The following is a 6,128-nucleotide window of genomic DNA, read 5'->3' on the forward strand; positions in this document are numbered from 1 at the left end:
GGAGACACAGAGTCTGAAGCAGGCTCCAGGCTCTGAGCTGTCAGCACAGAGCCTAATGAAGGGCCTGAATTTGTGAACCATGAGATCATGACCTGTGCTGAAGTTGAATTCTCAACTGACTGAGCCACCCAGATGCCCCTCTCATCCCATACCTCTTATAGAATACAGGGCACGTGGGTGACTCAGTTGGTTAAGTATCTGACTGCAGCTCAAGTCATGATCCCATAGCTCGTGAGTTTGAGCCCTGTGTTGGGCTCTGTGCTGACAGCTCAGAGCCTGGAACCTGCTTCTGATTTCGTGTCCCTCTCTCCCTCTCTCTCTTTCTCTCTCTCTCTCTGCCACTCTCCTGCTCACACTCTGTCTCTTTCACTCAAAAACAAGAAAATTAAAAAATTTTTTAAAAGAATCTAATACAGGCTTTAATAACTAGCCTTATGAAGTTTTTTTTAAAGTTTATTTGTTTTGAGAGAGACAGAGATAACACTAGTGGGGGATGGGCAGAGGAAGAGAGAGAGAGAGAGAGAGAGAGAGAGAATCCCAAGCAGGCTCAACACTGTCAGCATAAGCCTGACACAGGGCTCAAACCCACAAAACTGAGATCATAACCAACTGAACCAAAACCAAGAGTTGGACGCTTAACTGACTGAGCCCCCCACCTAAGCACCCCTAGCCTTATGAAGCTTTAAACATACTCTTTTATAAAGAACAATTTTTAAAACAGAATGCAAACCTGTGTGTAGAGACTGACTGTCACGACGCTATAATGTATGCATCTACCGGCAAGGACTGAACTTTGAAAACTGAGAAGCATAATGTTAGGATGGTGGGATTCTGCTTGATAGATTCTCTTTGACATTATTATAATGGCATTCTAACAATTTTAAAAAGTCAAATTAGAAACACTCGTATACACACCGACAACATCATTTTTTCCAGGAGATTCGAAAAGTAAACAATCCTCCAGGTTTTCCCCAGTTGGTTGTAAAACCAAACTGTTAACCTGGTGGCGCCAGGAAAGTCTCCATGCCGTTTGGCAAGAAGGAAAATTTCAGTTCTTCGACTGTGCCGAATACAATGGTCATGGGAACCGTATGTATTTCTCTCTCGGGTCTCTGGAAGGATGTACACAGATTGCACAGAGTTGAGGGGCTGAGAGTTGAGCTGTCTTTGAACATAGCTACTGAGGAGGAAGCAGGTGGCACCTGGCTTTGTTGACCGTACCCTGACCTGCTGCTCACTGTGGTGTAGAAGAGAGCTGGGCCACTTCCACCAAGGGCAGGGAGCAAAGTTACACGAAGCTGGCAGTGAGTGAGATTTCCAGGGGCTGCAGGCTCTGTACACACAGTAAACAGGAAGGACAGGTATGCTGCAGGCCACCCGGGAAATGGCCAGGAGTGCTCTCTGGTGGGAACACCTGAGTCAAAAAGAGCACCTGAGCGGGTGGCCTGTCTGGGTCTGCCTTAGGACAAAAGGTTGTCTGTGCTGTTTGCTTATAAATATGACACGCTTTTTCTTTCAGCTCAACAATTTCATTCATTCATTCATTCAACAGACTGAGTGCTTACTATGGGTTATCTGTTCTAGGGTCTAGAATATAGACGTGAACATAGCAGACAATCTCACCTTCGTGGAGTTCATATTCTAGAGGAGAGAGACAGAAAGCTACTAAAATAATGAAGTAAAATGTAGAGCATATTGGATGCTGATAAGTATTACAGAGAAAGACAAAGCAGGAGTAGATGGGGGTGAGCTTGGGAGGGTGAGTGTTAGGGTGTTAGTGACGCCTCACTGAGGAGGAGGAATTGGAGCAAAGACCTATTTGAGATTATTGTAGGAATTAAAAGTAAAGTATAAAACGAGCCCAGAAAGTACCTACTCTCCCACTGTAACATTGCTGTTTTGTTGGCATCGTCTTACACTATGTTCTCTGCGTGTCTGAACACATACTATTTCTTCAGAGGTAGGTGCGTGCTTGCATACACGTGCGTGGAAGTCATACTCTCTCACTTGGCAGTGCATCTCGAGCAGATTTCCATGTTCGTTACTAGAGCTGTACCCTTAACTTAACCAGTCATAGAAGGTGGGGAGGCTTTAGCCTAACTGGGAGCCCAGGGTCTCGCCTTAGTTCTGCTACTTATGGGAGCTCTTTGTGTCCCAATTTCTTCATCAGTAAACTAAGGACATGGGGTTTAACTTGTGGGGCCTTTTAAGAAGAAGAAGGGAGTGATTTCATGCATCTAAAGCAGGCTGTCTCAGTAACTCTGGAGCTAATTAGAAGTTAACAGAAGATCATGGAGGAGGGGAAGGGGAAAAGTAGTTACAGAGAGGGAGGGAGGCAAACCATGAGACTCTTAAATACTGAGAACAGACTGAGGGTTGATGGGAGGCGGGGGAGAGGGGAAAATGGGTGATGGGCAGAGGGGAGGGCACTTGTTGGGATGAGCACTGGGTGTTGTATGGAAACCAAGTTGACAATAAACTATTTTTTAAAAAAGAGGCTATAGGATTTAGGATACATTCTGAAAATAGAGCTGACGGTGCTTAGCTACAGGGCTTGGGGTGAAAGAGAAAGTAACCATGGACGACCACTGGGTTTCGGCACAGTGGTGTTGTTGTTTGGACGGGGAAGGCCAGGAGAACACATCTGGGTGGTGGGCGGGTGGATAGCCCTCTATTTGCCATATTAACTCTATTTTCATTGCCCTTTGTCCTTATTGCCATCACCTCACTTTAGGCCTTGTCCTTTGCGACCAGACCATGGCGACACTGTGGCCCCATAGTTGACCCTGATTCCAGCCCTCCCTTTTGCACACGGCCTTCCCACTGATCTCCTGTGGCTTTTCCCTTCGTTCCTTGAACCCTCCCATCTACCACTACATCCTCTGCCTCTAAGGCCAGCTCACCCTTCAAGGCAACACCCAAGTACCACCTCCCACAAAAAGCTCGTTTCCTTCTGAAATTTTTTTCTTAAATAGTTTGTTGCCAAGTTGGTTTCCATATAACACCCAGTGCTCATTCCAACAAGTGCCCTTCTCCATGCCCATCACCCCCTTTCCCTTCTCCCCACCCCCACCCCATCAGCCCTCAGTTTGTTCTCAGCATTCAAGAGTTTCATGGTTTGCCTCCCTCCCTCTCCCCAGATATTTTTCCCCTTATCTTCCCCCATGGTCCTCCTTCCGAATTTTGATACAGACTAGGGGCATCACTCATTTGGTTTTTAACATGTTGCTCACTTCCTCTTTTAAAAATTTGCTATTTTTCTTCTGCTGCTCCTGGACACTTGGTGACAGAACCCTAAAGATGGGGACAACATTGGGCATTGCAAGTTGAGTGTTGGGGGACTTTGAAGAGGCAAGATGGGGATTAGGAGGGGCTCTTAGGGGATAAGAAAAACAAAGGAGAAACTCACACTCCTCATGGGAGCTCAGGGCTGGCTCTGCATGGAACCTGATTTGTGCCAAATTCCAGTAACACTGCCAGGCCCATTTCCAAGGGACAAAATAGCATCTAGGTTTTTCATTGCTGGTGATAATTTGAGGCCATTTCCCCTGATGTGTAAACTGTCCAGAGGTGGAGACAGCCAAGCAGCAGCCTTTGAGACAACTGACTACCTGTTCTCATTTCCCCCCAACCCTGCTCTGGCCTCATTCAGGTTCTGGGCAGGGTGGAGGCAGACCCATCCTGGCGGAGCTCATTTTAGGCCACCCCTCTGCCTTCCTGTAGGGCTCAAGCTGCTCTCTTTGGTTCTGGCGGCCCTCCCCTGTCTATTGGTACATTAATATTGTTTATCTCCCAGGGCCCAACTAGATGTCTCCTCACGGGCCTCTCCACGACCTGAAATCATTTTATTCATCTCTTCTTCGGGTCAAACTAAGTGTAAAGATTATACATGCCATGACGCAAATCAATTTATTGTATTAGCTGGGCACACAGCAAAGTCCTGGGGGCCCTCCTCCCATCCACCTCTTCTCTGTCTCTACTTACGCATCTCAGCGGAAGCAGGGAAGGGGCCGCTGCAGAGATGATTGGCAGCTGGACCTCTCTGGAATTCAGACCCAGGAAAGCTGCAGAGAGGGAAACCCCCTAAGCTTCTCAGCAGAGCACCAGCTTCTCTAACTGCTCCCATGTTAGCCAGAATAATGGCCCCATTTGAAAGCCCACAACCTGTGAACTTTACCTTATATGGCAAAAGCGATCTTGCAGAGGTGATTAAATAAAGGATCTTGGATTATCCCAGTGGGCCCTCAATGTAATCTCTAAGTGTCCTTATAGGAGGGGTGGGGGCAGAGGGAATAAATGAGGAAGAGGTGGGCGGGAGAACAATGTGACCACAGAGACAAAGGAGGGAATGATGAGGCCACATGATGAGTCAAGACTTGCTGGCCACCAGAAGTTGTTAATGGCAGAGATCAGATTCCCTCCCAGAGCCTCAGACACCTTGATTTTTGCCCCCACAAGACTGAGTGCAAACTTCTGGTATCCAGAACTATAAGAGAATACATGTGTGTTGTATTAAGCCCCCCAGTTTGTAGTAAGTTGTTAGAGTAGCTCCAGGAAATAAACATGGCTCCTCAGCTCACCCTAATTCCGGGTCTTCCAGGAAAGCTCCTGCTACCTAAGGGGCCGCATCATTCAAGATGTGTCCTGGGGAGTGCTTGTACTCAGTGTGGACACCCTTTGGCCAAACAAAGACTTCTGCTCTAGGGCAGATTATCTTCCCAGAGGATGCCAGCCAGTTCAAAATGGAACCTAGCTGGCAGGTGAGTCTGGAGTCTGATTTGCCCCAAGAAAATTTTGGCTTGTACTCTTACATCTGAAGTGTCCATTTCCTCCCTTGAGCTCCCTCCTCATCCTCTGAGAACATAAGGAAGAACTTCCCAGAAAACTAACCAACTGGCCAGAGCTGATTGTGTAATCTGCAGGATCTGGTACAAAATGAAAATGCAGAGCCCCATCTTCTAGACTTATTAAAATTTTAAGATGGGGACAACCCCACACGGTCTAAGCACGGGGCCTTCCGAGGGCAGGGCCCTGTGAACCCATGGAGGGGCTAGCTCCTGCCTTAGGCCTCTGTCGTATCCTTAGGTGAACTTCCACCTTGGACAGCATTTTGCTTACAACAATTTTGCTTACAGTTTTTAGAAAAGCCATTTTTTGGCTTCTTTTCTCTTTCATGAAGAGGCTCTGCTCTCCGATTTGCCAGGCCAAAAATAGGGTTCACTTGAAGAGTGAAATGAAACTCTTTTAGGATCCTGCTGATAAATACAATGTTTTCAAAACAAACAAGAATAGCTATAAAGATAGTTTATGGGCCCATTAAAAATCCCCAACCACAGCATCAGCCATGGGACAGAGAGAGTCATTTTAGAGAAACTCTGTAATGTACAAAGTTAAACCTGCCCTTCTTTAGTTCCACGGTGGCCCAGAGGCCCGAGGCAGCCCTGGGGTGCCTCTCAGAGTGTGCAGGGAAATGGGTGATCCCCAGAAGCTCTGATGGAAAAAAGGGAGCCATGGTGGTGCCTGTGCAATCACAGGACATGTAAGTTTAGATGGTGTTTGAGGGGGAAATAATTGTGCGGTGGCTGGCCCTGAGCCTGCTCCCCCAAACTTCCCCCAAATCTCTTGCCGCCCACTGGTAGATGGAGAGTAGAGGGAAACAGGCCCCAGACTGAGACCTTGTCCTTCACAAGAACTTTACAGATCAACCCGATTCAGATATAACTGGTCTTTTGCATCCTGGTACCTGAGCCCCCATGGACTCAGGACTTCATTACAGGGCACTTGCCTTTAGATAAGTAGTTCAATATCCATCCCTGATGCTGGTAACCCAGACAGACCATCAATGCCTGATGGGAAGGAAGCTGAACTTTTAATTTTTATTTTTATTTTTATTTTTTTTTGTAAGATTCACCAGTCAGTAGAGGAGATACTCAAAATTTAGGAGAGGTGAAAGGTTAACTGGCCAATTTTATCTTTAGCTGTGATGGGAGGTGACCCACAATGACCCTAGTTAGCTTACCTTAAGAAATCCAATGATTCCTAGAATGTTATAGCTGAAAGGACCTCATTTCCATAACGAGAAGAAGGCTCTAGACGGTGGCAAGAATTTTCCTAGCCTGGGGAGACTA

Source organism: Crocuta crocuta, unplaced genomic scaffold (assembly GCF_008692635.1).
Source record: "Crocuta crocuta isolate KB4526 unplaced genomic scaffold, BGI_CrCroc_1.0 scaffold222, whole genome shotgun sequence".
Lineage (NCBI taxonomy): Eukaryota > Metazoa > Chordata > Mammalia > Carnivora > Hyaenidae > Crocuta > Crocuta crocuta.